The sequence below is a fragment of the Alosa pseudoharengus genome, unplaced genomic scaffold (assembly GCF_046254945.1).
Source record: "Alosa pseudoharengus isolate Yale_2024_CS ecotype anadromous, Long Island Sound unplaced genomic scaffold, YU_APseudo_1.1 YU_APseudo_1.1_scf_4, whole genome shotgun sequence".
In the NCBI taxonomy this organism is placed as follows: domain Eukaryota; kingdom Metazoa; phylum Chordata; class Actinopteri; order Clupeiformes; family Clupeidae; genus Alosa; species Alosa pseudoharengus.
Window position 1 is genome coordinate 30,923,688 of NW_027468774.1, and position 17,008 is coordinate 30,940,695.

The 17,008-nt window shown below is 44.6% G+C and overlaps 1 protein-coding gene across 1 annotated transcript in view; it reads right to left on the bottom strand.

Moving 5' to 3' along the window:
- The window catches only part of tanc2a (tetratricopeptide repeat, ankyrin repeat and coiled-coil containing 2a), a 146,699-nt gene that overhangs the window by 106,125 nt on the left and 23,566 nt on the right, over positions 1-17,008 (bottom strand). Inside the window, exon 2 of the mRNA XM_076265858.1 lies at positions 13,684-13,811. The gene's annotated coding sequence lies outside the window, so the exon portion shown is untranslated. The remainder of the gene's footprint in view (positions 1-13,683; positions 13,812-17,008) is intronic.

Below are 17,008 nucleotides of genomic sequence, written 5' to 3' on the forward strand. Positions count from 1 at the left end.
CAAGCCTATCGTTATTGTTGTGTCCCCTGTGGTTAACATACGTCATTACCAAACATTAGTGATTGAACAATGATTTCAAACTTCAGACAAGCATCCACCAACCAGAAAATAAACGTTTGCCAATGGATCTAGGCCAGACTCTCTGCGTCTGGTATCCAGGCTACTCCATCACAGTTAGACTGGCAATGCTCTGTGCTCAGTTCAAACTGTCCTGAACTGACAGCACAGCAGAGTCAAGCAGCAGCAGCTACAGCTCTATCTGAAAAGGGGGTCACGACAACCGTTTCCCTGGTGACAGGGTGTGTCAGCACATGTCGTCCTAACCTCCGTTTATCAGGCAGCATGTGGGGTCGCCAGGAGTGATGGTGGCCTTCGACCGGTGCCTGGCGGTAAGAGGTGGGAGAGAGGGAGTAGAGGTGGGATCCACAGTATGTTAACCATGCTTTGATTCCCACCCCCTTCTTCACTGTTGCAGCTAGACTACTCAGCAACTCTTTAGCATTTAATGTTAATGTGGGTACCTGTGTGCTATTACAGTCACTGTAGGGTATTTTGCCACTAGAGAGATAAACCAAAGCTAAACAAGCTAACAAAGTAATTTCACAAAAACCATGTGTAATGCTAATTGGCAAAAGTATTATCCCAATCTATCATTGCTCTACTGGCATCTTTAGGCATTCAGCTATACATGGCAATTTCAATTCAGCTTCAGCAAATTGCTCTACAAATTACCCACATTATTCAGCATCATTTTTTACTGCAGAAATGACAATTTCACAGTCATTTTTAACAAAGCGGGAGATGGGAGCAATAAGCTCTCCTGATTATTAATTGATAGTCAGCTCAGAGTGATTCCATTATAATTGCAAATGCGCTCGCGGCCAAAGAAAACCCATTTGAGTGGAATAAATAGTTGGCTTAGGTGGTGACAGGTAGACAGGACAGGAAAAGAGAGGAGGCAAGAGAAGGAGAGAAGAGGAAAGGAAGAGACCAGGCTGACGGAGAGAGGGATCAGCCTTTGACAGAGGTGTCCTTTAAATGAAAACATATTAGGCTTTCAAGGCCTCACGTGTGTAATCCCTCAGTTAAACAAATGCCCCCGAAAGCCATTCGGCCCCACGAGGGCTATCTTGTGTGTGGACTGTCAATCAATCACACTGGCTAGACAGTGCGTCCCTTAAGACACACACACACACACACACACACACACACACACACACACACACACACACACACACACACACACACACACACACACACCTGGCATATAGATAGAAGACACACATGTACGCAATCCTAAATGCTACACATACATACAGTATGGACACACCATCACAGAAACACACACATGCACATACACTAACTCCAGTCCAAAGTGAGCGCATCTGATTCTGTTTGTGTGATATTTCTTAGGGAAAACAAAGGCAGGCAAATGTAGGGGAAAGAAAATGCAAAAAATGAAATGTAGAAAAATGTACCCTCTGTATGACAGCCACATACTGGTATGTACTGGGTCAAAGTGAGGGGAAAACCTGATGAATGAATGGAAAGAGAGAGGCAGGGAGAGAAAGGAAGGAAGATGAACACGGGAGGAAGGAAAGCTTAACTCGAAAGAGCGGGAGAGTCTTGGTGTGCCGGTCTCAAAAGACTCATTTGCTCGCCTGTGGCCATTTGCGTCAATATGTCCTCTCCATTACTGACGTCAAACACGCTGTGGTGTGACATATTATGGGATGGCGATGCATTTACGGGCAGGCTGTTCCAGAGGTAAAAGGAGAGCTAAAGAGGGGCTTGACCTTCAAGCAGCTTCAAGCAGACAGGAAGTGATGTCAGCGTAGAGACGAGAATTGACCAAGTGTAACCCTCTCTTGGCGTGTTTGTGAAGACCCACTGACCTGCTTTGAATCTGCCAAGCCCCTGTCTGTCCATGCATCCCCGTGAGATTTGACTGGCAAATGGTGGTCGGTCACATCCAAATCTTTCATCTCTTTTCTGACACACAAAGCCTATTCATTCCACTCTTTTCCAGTGAGCTCTGGGAGGGCAATGGGTTCTTATCTCCCTACTCACCCCTGTCTACCCAGACCAGACTCACAGCCAAAACCCAACACCTCCGGCGACAGAGAGTATTCCAAGGGGGAACCACAGGAAAAGAAAACACTATTTTTGTTTTATTCCATAGGGAAAATAGGAACAGTTTCCCCCCCTGCAGGCTCTTATCTCTCACCCTCGCTCTCTCTCTCTCTCCCTCTGTCGGTCTCTCTGCCGGCACAACTGCTGGCTGAGTATTGAAAAGAAACAATGAAATCATGCAATCATGCAATCCAACGTCCATCCACTGCTGAATATAATAAACATTGTGAGCTAAAGAAAGCTCCATTTAGAGTCAACTAAAATGTTGGGCGAAAAATGAAGGGAAAAAACAAGTGACTGAAACAATCCAAACCGTAGTGGCACAAACATGTGCATGATTGTAAATATGGCGGTCACTGACTGTTTGCTGTTTTTGTCGGCTGGATTCTTCAGATGAAAAATTGGGTGCAATCACAGCATTTTAAATCCTGAAAAGACCGACTGGAAATTACTAGATTCAGCATGAACTTGTGGAAAGTGATAAATAAAAACTATGCACATTTCTTTAACAAAATTATAATAATATACAGTATTATATATATACTGTATAACGTCAAACCATTTTCATTTCTGAGAGAGCTGGCAATGTCACTCTTCACAAAGCCGAGCATCAATCTGAAGGGAAAATGAGAGTCTGCAGCTGTCAAACCTGATCACGGTAGATTTTTCCAGAAGGATTCCCCTCTGACAGTCATCGTGGATGCTCAGCTAAAACTGACTGCATTCTCTTAACTTGTGCAACAATTTGCAGAGAGGTGGAAGTGAAAAGACAAACCCTGGTAAACAGCCATGACAACTGAATGAGCCGATTGGCTGAATGTGACCACATGACACGAATCACAATACCAGTGATGTGCACTGAACAAAAGACAGTGTGCATGGGCCAACTGTCACACTTCAGAAAAGTCCACCCCAGGGTCAGTGAAATGGCTAATCTAGCGATCTAGCAGAGATCTCTGAATGAGACCCAGCCATATGGGTCTTAAGTTGTGAGTGTGGGCTCTACTCTGGTACTGATTGCAACCTTGCTATCTGATTCACGCTCACGTCCTCCCTCTAGAAGCCATAGACTCATGTACTCTCATGGTCCCTCCGCCTCTCTGTAACCATACCAACAGGCTTCCAAAAGCCAATTTACTCCCATCTAAGGGCCCTCTCATCAGTCGCTCATCAAGGCCCCCCTCAGGAAGTGAGTTTACACTCCTGCTCTCAAAGCTGACCTCTGACCTGGCACCACCTGCAGTTTCCTCTGCTTAAGGGGGATGGGGTGACTACCCCACATCTAGTTCAGCCGCCTCCCAACTAAATTCTTTGTGGAGGGGGCAACTCAAAAACTGCAAAGGAACAAGGAAAAAGTGTCTCAAACTGTCTCACATTCAGTGCTGCCCTCAAGCCTATTTGTTTAATTCTACTTAAAATTAATTAATGCAGGATTTTAAGTATTCAATTACATAAATGTATCTGCTCATTCAGACCTGCAAGTGCTTTAATTCCTATTCTTTTCAGTCTTCATCTGGTTCACCCATACATACAAAAACTGTTTTTACGACAGCATTAACAGTTACTTCAAGCCGAGTGTGTGCCACATTCAATAAAAGGCAGGACAAGAACCAATGGGGGGCCTTAAAAAACAGTACCCTCCGCTATCAGCTACTAAGGCCCCTTTGAAAATGGCTTGGGTTATTTCCCCAACAACCATAAGATTTATTTCATTTCAAGGGTGACGGGACTGATGAGGTTCCAAAACAGCCAGGAGCAAATTAACATCCTAAGTGGGTCTATTCCCCCACCCTTCTCTTTTGTTGGTCAAAACAAAGACTCTCATTTGTGATGACTACAATGGAACCGTTTCCTTGCAGAAACACGTTCCCCTACAATTAGAGGATCAAGGTTGAGAAAGTTATCCTATTTGTTCTATCCATGTGGTCTTGTACTTAACACTATCATTAGGAGAAACACGTATTATATGAATCATCAAAATAACTAGAATGCTTTTTGACATCCTTCACCAAACATTCTGAAAAACAGATCACTTTGAAGCAGAGAGAGAGGGGGATTCTTGCCTGAATCTAATTAGAGGAATGAGTAACCCATAGCCTCTCAATTTTCCATTTGTGGGAAGGTCCTCCAAAGAGACACTGATGTGGTTTAACGAGCCGCATGTCCCTATTTAACCACAAACACATTTCGCCATGTCGGACAATGAGAAATGTTCTCAAGGTTCTCTTCATGTGACGGATCTTGAAGCCTGTTGCTTGTTTTTTTCTCCCAGTGGCTTCTGGTGGGGTTCTCCGTCGTGTTCCCAGGCCTGCAGTGAGAGCACTTCCTCTGTTAAGGGTGATAACGAGAGAGAGAGGAAGGCGACAGTGCAGCCGTAAAACCCTTCACACCGTCTCAATGCAGCAGTGGTGCAGGCTCAAGCTCCTACAAGCACACCTTGGCTGACCAGCAGTGTGAGTGAGAAAAACCAGACCACGGCAAACACTCACACACAAATATATACACACACACACACACCAATTAAGGGGGAATTAAATTTAAAGGGAGTGCCCAAAACAACACATTTTCAGAGGCAGAGGTATGCCTGCGTTTTTGTTCTGTTCTGTTTTTTTAGGAGGAGAAACACTGCAGAAACTGGTTGAGAAACAACAAGCCATCAGATCTGATTAGCTTGTAATATAATTTTTGTTAATTAGAATCCTAATAGCGTTTAGCAGCTTTCACGGTCGCTTGTTGCCGCATCAGAACAAAAAAAGACAGGGTATCCAATTCATCAGTGCCTCGTTATGCTCTCCTCTAACATCCTGATATGCAATCTTTTAATTGCTTAATGAGCACTTAAATCAAGGCTATTTGGCTGACAGTAAGCCCTATGCCAATTATAGCTGTGCCCTTTAAAAGTAGTTCTGATGCATTCATTTTACTTCAGGCATATTATGTGCCCTAAAATGTTTCATTTGTTTTGAAATTTCATAGACGTAAAGCTTAATGCTTAACACAACTCTAATTGGCTGCATCAAGGTCCGATCCATACACAGGACCATAGTGCTTCCAGCGTCACTCGCTGCTGGTTGTGATCTTCTGACCTCTGGTCACTTAGTGCTGGCCTCTGTCCCACTGAGAGTCGCGTGGGCGCACACAAACAGCTGACCACCCCGTCACTTAAAGAATGACTGAGTAGGATGATCCCCCACCGAGGTGAGAGGTCACAGTGTGCTGGGTCACAGGCCACATTAAACTTGGGCATGCAGCTGGCACGCTAACACTTAATTAAAGTCAAATGTGTGTGTGTGTGTGTGTGTGTGTGTGTGTGTGTGTGTGTAGGCCCATCCACCCAAAACACCACCAATAGTGCATAATTTATGATGGGATTGCGCATGTGTACAATGAAATATTCTAACCTTTAAAATCTAACCTTTCTTCCATTAAGGTTGCGGACTGCGTCATCAAGGTTACATTAGTTCAAACTCAATATTAACTGAGCATAGACTGATACCACCAAACCAATCACCATTCTAATATCCGGCATCGTCTTCCCATTCATCGCAATTATCATTAACATCTCAACGTCGTCCTAATAACTAGGCACATTATTACCGCCATCACCGGCGCAACAGCCACACCGCTGCAAATTAAACACCACCTCCATTATCACCTTCGCTCTAAGAGCAGAGTTATAAAAAGCATAAAAATATATCTTTGAGAGAAAGTTAAGTGGAGAGTTTTGTGGTAGCTTAGCAGTGCAGAGCTTACCGAAGCTCGGAGGAGGCAGCGAGGGTCAGTTTGGGCGAAGCCGTGAGGAGGGAGTGGGAGGAGAGAGAAGCCGAAGAGAGGTGATACAGATTAGACACACAGACACACACTGTACACACACACATACACACATGCAGATGAGAACAAAGGAACACGCAGAGAGAAGAAGGGGAGTGAAAGAAGGAAAGCGAAACATAACAAGCCTAGATAAAAAAAAAAAAAAGCAGGGGCTCTTTGATGTTTGGTCAGCCCAAGTCTCCACAGAGCCCCTGGGAGGCCCATGCAGTGAGAACCCAAAGTCAGTGAGAAGGGGATATTTGAAGTATAAGAGGCGGTGGACCAGTGTCTGTGTTTATTTGTGGGATTCCTCAAGAGTTTGCATCTGAGACTCTGTATGTGCTCGCGTCTGTGTGTTTACTTGCGTGTGTTTATGTGTGTTGGTGTGTGTGTGTGTGTGTGTGTGTGTGTGTGTGTGTGTGTGTGTGTGTGTGTGTGTGTATGTGTTTGTGTGCATCTTAAGTACAGACAGACAAACTCCTATTAACGGTGTCACGCTGCCTTGCACTTCCTCTCCCACTCGGAATGTTTCTTGGCACGACCGTGTCTAGAGGACATCAGCCACAGGAACCCAACTTGCTAACGGAACGCATCTTAAGATCCCTACTGCGAGGACGCCTACGCACAACCTCCGGGGTCTGCGTCTCGCTCCCAAACAAATCTACCCCCCTGCTTTGCTCTGTATACACTGTTCAAACGACGTGTTTATGTGTCCCAAGTCTCCCCACCATGAGAAGCGGCTTGAGTGTTGGCTTCTTTTCCCATATTTCGCCTTGTTCAGTGAGAACCGTCACCAGATACTATGCAAGCAGGCTGGCAGCCTGACTAACAAAATGGTGACTGTCATTCACCTATAGGCCTCCCTTGACAGATCTTCCTGTAGTAGGAAGAAGGGAGGCTTGTAGGCCTATAATAATACAATAAATCTTCTGAAAGTGGCAGTAACTACTTAAGATTTAATATTTGAGTGGGTGTAGCTGGAGATCCGGTGCAAATACTCCAACTCTTTATGCATCGTGAGTTCAAAGTTGAGTGTACGTGGACAGTATGGAGTTCTACAAGCATGAAAAGATCCTCTTTTGAGCCCTCAAAATCAGTGACTGGGGAGTCATTTAATGCACTCTGGGCGTCTAAGTGTGCAAAGCTGAGCCAAATGGCTAGATTCCAGGGACTTAAAATTTTACAGTCAAGAGCATGTAAGTTAGCATTGTACACAGCACCCCTTCTGAAACGAATCCAGAGTGCCTTTTTTGTCCGGTGCTTAAAGGGACAAGGTCAACGCTCCCAGCAGCAGAAGGCCAATCCCTCATCTGTTGTTCAGGGGCACCAAAGTCACCAGCTGGTCACATCACAATAATAGGGAGAGTAACAAGTGGCACCTGTCCAATCCGGGGGCTTGCACTCCCTCCTCTAATCTTGACTGACAATGCTGAGAGCCAATGACACCTCAGAGAGAGAGAGAGAGCGCGCGAGAGAGAGAGTGACTGGACATGCTACATGCGCTCAGGGGAGTATGAGACATGCTGTCAATCAGAAGCGCCGCTGTCCACCCCGGCCCCCCACGCAGACATTAAAAAACTAATCAGCAGTCAAACACTCAGACACCCCTGAGCAACAGTCCAGGGAAGCTGGAGACGCCACCTAATTGCCCATCAGAGGAATAAAAAAATGAGTTGGTTTAACCCCCCCCCCCACCCCCATCCCGATGTACGAGGGAGCTTAATCAGAGGGCATTTTGCCACATGTGAAGGGTGCTTGCTGTGCAACGCTGGATGCTGGGAAAAAGCACACACAGATAATTGGCTCGCTGGTGTTTAACGATGCATCCTGTCACAGAATGCCCAATAAATGACGCGTCCTTGGAGCCCTACAGCAAGTAGGCAATGCAGAACGCAGGCAGGCAAAGCCAGTCTACTGGACAGGAATTATTCTGAGCGCTAGTGTTAAGTGCTTTTTAAAATGTATATTCAGGTTGTTGAGTAAATATTTTTGTCCAAAGCCATTTACACTACAGGGAGTGAATACAAATTCTCCTTTCCAGTCCTGCTGCGCTGCCTGATAGACAAATACTGAGTGAGACCACCGTTCTCAGGTATGAGCCAAAGAAACCTTTAAAAGCCTTGTGCTGTACAGTTCCACCAGTGCCTTGATTCCGAGGAATCCCCACACCGAGGAAGTGAGGCCTTCATCAGAATAGATACACAAATCAGAGGCAGCATTGCTCAATCAGACTGACATTTTCATGAGTGTCCATCAATCATGGCCTCCGCTCTCAGTGAGAAACACAGGGCCGGCCTCTCCCCCCCTGACAGCTATGCTCTCCTCGCGCTCGTTCCGCAACAGGGTCTTGACCTGTACAGCATGTAAATCAAGCCGATACGAGGCAGGTTACGGAGCACACGTTGTAACAGTTCACTTATGAGCGGAGCTCTTCAGGTCTGCTGCATAAAGCACTAGGGGTGTCACGATTCTCCAAATCCTCGATTCGATTTAATTTTCGATTTTAAAGTCACGATTCGATTTTCAATCTTTTTTTTTATATTACTATTACTGCATTCCTTACATGTTATTTACTTTTTTAGGCCTTTTCCTATTCTGTTTCGGGGGGCTTTTATTTTGAAAACGCTTTTTATTTTGAAACCGTTCCAACCGCAGATGTAAACAGAACAAACATTAAGAGAAGTGAACATAGTGAAATGAAACAACACAGAATGATAATTTGATTGTTTCAGCACACCCCAAGGTCAGTGTAGAATATGTACTTATCAATGTGCATTTTAAGCCTTAAAGTATTTTTGGACTGTAACTAGATTACACCAGTGATTTCAGAGTAGCAAGAGGGGCTTTGATTTCTGTTGGTTGATGTGTATTTTTTAATTGGCTGCAGTCTAAAATTAGAGGAGTGTTTACGCCGCAGTTCCACTTGTGTGTGTGCGCGCGCGTTTGTGCATCTTAGCATACAGTACATGCTGCATGTGACATTGGGGGTGTGGCTGCATCATCGATTCTACTTTAAGGTGACCAGATTTCTAAGACAAAATCCGGGGACATTTTCAGTCGAGAAGCGTAAAACATGTCATGTTTTAATCTTTGTAAACCTTAAAACGGGGACACTGTCCCAAGGGGCATCACCAGAGCTGCACTAGTCCACCTAGGGGGGTTCGGGGGCATCCCCCGTAAGAAAATTTGGTATATTTTAACGTTTAAATGCATCAATCTGGTACACTTTGAAAAGAAATTGAGAGGTTAGACTTCATTATTTGTATCTATGGATGAAAATATTTGTGCTGTAGCCTAAACTTGCACTTCAGAATTTTAACCATGCACACACAGGTGGAATAGTTATAATATTGCTATAAGTTATGACATTGCCCAACCAGAAAGCATATTTTCTTCACAGTTTCACAGTTCAGAAATGGTCCAAAATAGTATTGGCTACATTTCAGCACATAAATTATATCCTAGTGGTCACCTGTGTTGTTCAGATAGTTAATCTAGTTATCTTGGTCATTGTAATGCCCATCTAGCCATATCTTCCTTTTTTCAGGACAGTCCTATACCAATATCTGAGAATGTATGATGTGATGTGCCTGTGTTATGGCAGTCTTATATCAAGAAAAAATAACTCACGTCTCATGATTTTGAACCGCTTGTTGTACCGATGCTATTTCATAAATTCATTGTGAATTTTCTCACGAACCATTTATCACAACAACTTGGCGCAAATTATATAATTGGAAAGCTTAGATTCCTGCCGTTCACGTGATATCTGCGTATGATCTGTAGAAGTTATCCCACCAATCGAAATAGCCTACCAGAAATATGGGCATTCTAGAACATCTCTGAGGTCTGAGCTGAGCGCTTGCTTGACTGGCTTAGCCTGTGCATGAAGGGTGCGCAACTAGGCAACGTTTGGTCAGTGTTTTCTTTCTTTCTTTTATTCTAATTTCGGGTCTGTCCGTCACCGGGGACTTTTCCGGGGACAGCTCCAGCCAGGGACAGGTCACCGAAATCGGGGACTTTTCCCGGAAACCGGGGACGTCTGGTCCCCCTATTCTACTTTTGAGTTTAAAGTTCGAGATTGAGATGTAATTTCGATCAATTTCGATTTAAAATCGAAATCGTGACACCAATATAAAGCACATACGCAGCTGAGTAAGATACGTCAACATACTCAAAGCATTAAGCTTAGATGAGGTCTGAGAGGGCATTCCCTCTGAGTTTCCCTTCTCTTCCATTGTTGTAATTAAAGAGAGGCAATTATAGGAGCATACAGATGGAACAGATGTCTGGACTTATCCCTGTTCCTCTGTAATTTGGTTAGTTGATCAAAGGTGGTGAAGAATGTCAACAAGGCACTCAGACTTGACATATGGCACTGGTATTTGCCATTTTAAAGAAGATCTATGTTTACTGGCAGTCATCCAAATGGGTTTATTTTAAGAGAACACAACTTCACACTAAATCAGACATTATTTGGTTTGATTTAGTATTTACGGTTGGCACTGTAAGCAGGCTAGATGACTAGCATTCTTTTTGCTGGTCCTCATTTTTTTTCCAGCCTAAAAGTGATGAAGTCAGTATGTAGACAATAAGCAGCTGAAGGTCACATGGACATGTTTAGTTTTCATACTGTCAAAAAGTGAGCTTTGAGTTAGCAATCTTCAGCGTGGCCATGTAACATAAGCCTCTAAGCAGACGCTACAGGTCGCCTCTCAAACAGCACTTGGGGCTGCACCACATTTGGAAGGCATTACATGAGTAATTCAACAGCTATGGGACGTATCGTAAATGTATTCTGATGATAAATATTTTACTTTATCTGCTCTAGACGTGGTCCCCTAAATGAGCCACAGGAGTCTACCGCAGTCTTCATCCATTCCTTACCCATTTCCTCAACACCATTTAAATGAGTTGCTCGGGTTTCATCCACCCCATCTGTTCAAAAGAATGCAAGACTTTCTGGTTACAAAGCCTGTTGTGACCCAATATGGAATGGAACAAAGTACATGACGTTACATATTGTTGAGCCTCATCAGTTTATTTGACTATTCCACAAAGAGCCTCCCTCCCTCCAATAAGAGGTCTATAGAAGATAACCACAAAACACTTTCTAAGTCCAGTGTGTTTTGCTGAAGGGGAAAAAAAGCTTTCGTCATGTAGTGTTATCTCTGTCACTTCCTGCATTTCTTTACTCCACTGCACAGCCAACACTTGAGAGAGAAACAGGCCTAGCCTATCTCGTCCCTACAACAGTGACAGACCAAGGGAGAGAGAAAAACAAAATGTTGTGGGGAAAAAAGAGAAGGGACAAAAGAAAAGGAATAAATTCTCAGCCTCTTCTCTAATTGCCTGCCACCCCACTCCACCAGTCATGGTGGAGATCAAAGTTAATAATCCCCATACATAATCCCCTGGTGTGCCCTTAGTGTTGTTCTGGTCATAATGGCCACAGAGGCTGGCTGTTAGTGTTTAAAATGCCTGTCGCCGCCACCGTCGCCACTGCGGAAAAAAAAAACGCTGGACACTCTAAAGGAGGCACACTGGTTCCATTTCACAGCCAAATGGCTATTTCACGCCTGGATGGACACAAGGATAATTAGATGAGCCACGAGCAGACACTGGTGATGCTCTGCCCTGCTTCGCCTCGACAAACAAGGGCCACCGTCTTCTCTCTCTTTTCTCTCTCACAGCAAGGGGAAGAAGTCGTCTCTCTAACAGAACGGTCTTTGTTTTTTTTGCAGCCTGCTTCTGTGAAGCCTCATTCCAGGCTTCCCTCCCACCTACCACCCCATCTTCCTCATATTCACTCAGTCACTCAACAAAAGCATCCAGGAAGTTGATTTTTGGTGAATCTCATTTTGAGGTTGCAAATGAAATGTTTTGCAGTCTTGACTCAGCAGCAAGCGGTGCAACCTCGGCAAGCCAGTCGACGATCCGAGGTTATAGACACCGCAGGCTTAGTCATTTCCCAAAAGCGAAAATGACTTTCAGCGGCATATGAATGCCTGCGCGGTTCCTCGGCCTATTGAGAGAGCCCTGTGGGAATGACAGTAAGACGAATGGTATGTGGCCAAAGTAGCCCACTGCATAATGGTTCATGTAATGCTATATTCACAGCAACGGATCCAGATCACGATGATATATAGGCAGGGGCATACATTTCCATCAGAGTAGTGCTTGGCAACTTTGGGCTGATGCAAAACCTGACTGCAAAATTGAGTTTGACCTTGTTCTACCCTGGGGATTATGGTTCTGACATCGTTACTCAAATGAATCTTTTGATCCGCACACAATTCAGTACAGGTCTAAGACAGTCTGCTGCAGACGACACTTTTTGTCAGTTTGAAATAAAATGGATAGTCCGAGCCCGCAGTTAATTCTTCTGTTTAACAACACATGCTCTTGGAGAGGCAGAAAGAGCTTACAGTACAGTCCATTTTCAGAAAGATTATAAAACCATACCGCATATGGAATTATCATAGCCAACCTCTTTCCTTTGCCAAAGTTGCTCAGTCCAGGGAGCCATTTTCATTTTTGGGCCGCTTTCAAAGTGGTGTGGAAACAGAGTTGTTTGGAATGGACACAGGATAAATTATATAACTTGTAGAACAGAATGAAGTCTCTCCAAATAGGCTAACAGGGACCATACGCCACTATTCTCTTCTAGCACAGCGATTTTTATTGATTTTCTCTTTTGTTAGCCTGTACCACTAAGGAGGCAACTATTACAGTATATTTTAAGAACATCCATTCCTCAGAGATCTCTTGCATTCAAAATAACATCTTTAGACTGAGTCCTTCAATATCTGCATAATATAGCAATTTGCTAAGGCAAAAACACTAAGTCATACATATTTGCCTTATTTCTACCCATATTTGTCTTTTTTCTATCCCTATCAAACCTATCACACCAATCCCCATCACACAAAAGTGTGCCGTGTTCATCCTGACAGACTGGCTCCCTCACGCCTTGGTCAATTAAATGCCAATTTCTCGGTTTCAGTGGTTCATTCCCCCTAAACTTCTGCAGGGGGGTGGACTTGGCATGGACACTCGGATGAGGTCTGGCTCAAAGCGCTTGAAATGCTAAAGCCCTGTTGCTTTAACCATAACAGTTAACCACAGACATACTGTTTCTGGCCACCCAAAATACTTGGGAAGGGGGGGGGGGCTCATTGAAAATACTCTGTAGAGGGCATGCTGGGTTTAACGTCTTTCTGTGGCCATTTTTGTTTTTCAAATGTTGGAACAGGATATTTAGGTATGAAGGAATAGAAAGACAGGGCAAGGCAGAGCCAACACTAACCAAGGCTTCAGTCGCAAAATACATCAATAGCTGTCAACATTAGTTGCTCAATGAACATTTGTAGCCTTAATTATTGAAGACATTTGTGCACTTCAATTTCAATTGTATTTAGATGCTCTTGTAACTGTTTTAATGGACATTAACTTTTTCAGTGTCTTAGTTTTTATGTTCTTTAATCAACAAATTAATATGAATTTGAGGGTTTGAGGTTAAATTGACTATAGTGCATGCAATCTACAGTACTCTGTGGCATTTTAGTAATTTTTAGTCACTTTGCAGGCACTAACCTACTGTATTGTACAGACATGTAATGCTTCATGAAAGTGTTTTAGATCCACAAAAAATTGTTTGTAAATGTGTGTAATCAATCATATCTTTGCTGATTTAAATAACTTAAAACACAAAGCGGTGGGAACAGGGGGTGTACTCACCATGGATGGGAGGACGGGGGCCTCACAGCGAGCCTGCCTGGCCTGCAGGGGGCGACGTTCTGAATCTGTCTCCAGAGGGCCGAGGCCCCAGTCCCATCTCCTTTAGCGCTTGCTTGGACGTGACAGCTCTGCAGGGGTAAAGCACACAAACTGCACGTCAAAAACATTATCAGGGGTTTAACTGGAGAAACCTGGGGCAAACGGTAATTTAGCACCTAAAGGCAATCGCCTCTTTCCTCTCTTGGGATCTTTGAGAGAGAGTAAACTTGTGTTTTTAATTGAGTTCATCATAACATGGGCAGATTATAAACATGTGGCACGACAACAGACACTATAGTAAAGGGCAGATTATAAACATGTGGCACGACAACAGACACTATGGTAAAGGGCAGATTATAAACATGTGGCACGACAACAGACACTATAGTAAAGGGCAGATTATAAAGATGTGGCACGACAACAGACACTATAGTAAAGGGCAGATTATAAACATGTGGCACGGCAACAGACACTATAGTAAAGGGTAGATTATAAACATGTGGCACGACAACAGACACTATAGTAAAGGGAGGACAGAAGCTACAAGCTGGTTTCCCTCGAGAGATGAATCTAAAAGACAAGAAAACCATTAGACAGGAGAGGAAGAGAGCTCTGCACGCAGCTTGTCTCTTCTATATCCTGGTCAGCTATGTTCTTTATGCATTAGACCATGTGTATGATTTTATTTTTTCATTTCCATGAAAAACAAAAAGTTGTTTTCCTTGCAGACGCACCTTGACCCCCTAGCAGAGTTGGCCGTCGGCCAAGGGCTCAGTGCATGAGCCGAGAGCAGGCCAAGTCTCTGCTCAGGTTTCAGGGCTGATATGCCTCTTCATTGTGCTTATGAAAGCCAAGACGTCCACCAATACAGGCATCTGACATGGATAGGGAAGAGCCACAGGCAAAACACGAGGGGCAACAGTTGAGAAGTGACGGAATATCCCAAAGGAACGAAGAGGTGAGGAGCTTCGGAAAGTGACAACACCCCCCCCCCCCCCCCGTACCTCCCCCTCCACCCCCTCATTGTTCTGTGGCGAGAGTGCCGCATCAGATTTCATGAAGGGAAGCTAGAAACTGAAAGCCACAGCTGAAAGCTTGTTTTGTAACAGGAAGTACAATAGGCGGGATCCATCCATTCTGGAGTTCTGAAGCAGACAGAGCAGATACAAAGCCCGCATGGAGAGAAAAGCCTGTGGTGGTTTGTCACAAGTTGAGTTTTCTTTCACCGTGTTGAGTGGGTGTGAGGTTTTTGTTCGCTAGGTAAATCAAACACTCTCTTCACCACTGTCAGACAGTCTACTGTAAAGCTACATCAGAGAATCAGAGAGAGTGAAGAGGTAAAGAGAGAAGGGACACAGAGATGGCAGAGACACACAAAAGGAGGTTGAGGAGAGAGGAGAGAGATTAGAGAGAGAGAGATAGATAACAAGCGAGAGACAGGAGAGAGGTGGAAATGAGGGTCAGGAACAGAGTCAGGGATGGACGGCCAGATACAGAGAGAGAGAGAGAGAGAAAGAGAGAAAGAGAGAGAGAGAGAGAGAGATTGGCGTGTAAGGCTTTGTCCATGCTTTGAGTTTGTGAGTGTTCCTACAATGAAGCAGAAAACACACACACACACACACACACACACAAAATTAAACCCTGCTTTGTCGTCAGATTTCTCCAGGGGTGAAGGTGACAGTCCCACTGCCTTCCCACTTTGTTTAAAGATGCCTCTAATAACATCTGACAGCCAAGCTCCCCAATCCGTGGCCCCTCTGCAGCAGATCTGTGTCAGACCAGAGCCTTATTCATTCCTGAGTTAGACACTATCAGTTCTTATACTGATAGGGGGTACAAAGAAAGTACTATCCAATGGGAAAGGGGTCATGGTTTATCAAGACCTCAACTGTAGTCAGCTGCTGCTGTAATTCTTAGCAGGAGGCTATGGCTTCGGTTCTTAGCCATGGAAAAGGGATGCTCCAGCATGGAGCCTCAGTGGATCTGAAACAGCTGGAGCGGGGGGAGTGCTTCTGCAAATCCCTGCAGACAAACAAAAACCTTCACCTGGAGAGCTGTCAACTGGCCTGCATTTCGGCACAGACTGTGTTTCCCCTCCCAGTGAGAGCTGGGGGGAGGCAGAAAGATGTAGAGAAAACAGTGACATACTGTAGCGTGTAAAAAAACATTTTTTTTGTTTGTTTTGACACTCCAAGGTAGACGATGAGGGCTGAGACCGTTCAAACTGACAAGCTTGTTTGCTCTAAACCCTATTCTCACCGACGCAGGACCTAAAAGACTCAGTTATCTCGACTCGCGGTGCTGATAAGCACTGGCGAATTGATGACTTCCTCTTTTTGTTTCTTCCGCTATCTGCAGCAAGCCATGATTCAAAGGGATCGGCTCCCAAGCTCATCACAGAGAGCTCACCAGCCGGCATTGCTCCGAAATTGCTGTGCAATTATCTCCTCAAAAGGAAAAAATGGGCAAAAGGGTAAACCGTGTCCAAGTGAACAAAGAGGACCTTTTACCGCAGACTGCAGGTCACATGACTGACTCATGCTGCGTGTAAGTCACCGGAAAATGGCCACCAGGATGACAGGGTGAGGTCCCAAGTGCCTCGATTGCGGCAAGCTTTAGTTAAATGGCAGTGAGTGGGAGGACTGATGGGGAGATTGTTCACTTTGTCTGAGGGCACACTCCTACGCCACTCGGAAGGCTGTCGGACATTCACTCAATCGCTCTCTATTCGCGGGGGCCGACAGAGAAGGAGAGGGAGAGAGGGATGAGAGAGAGGAAGAGAACGAGAGAAATTAAGATTTAGTATGAGAAACAGAGAAAGAGAGAGGGGTAAGGGAGAGAGAGAAAGAGTGATGGAAAGAGAGGCAACGAGAATACGAGAGAAGCCACGTATGCAGATCCCCTTCACAGGCCATCAGAACTCTTGGTACAAAACGGCCATTATCTGAAGAGCGTGACACCGAGGAGGAGGGATTCAGGCAGCGAGAGCAAGATTGAGAGCAGGATTAGAAGAGTGTTCTGTGATGAAGAGGTGAAAGAGAGCAGGAGAGAAAAGGGAAAGAAGAAGAGAGAAAGAAGAGCAAATAAAGGATGTGTGTGTGAAGCACAGAGATGACGAAGGTCAATGGTGTCAAACAAACACAAACATACAAGACACACAGGCACAAACATACACACCCAGATCCAACCAGCTACGCACATAATGGAACCATAGTGCAACCCTAGATTGTTTTCTTTATTTTGCCTGACTGAGTAATTCTAACATACTTACTTCAAGGAAGAATGT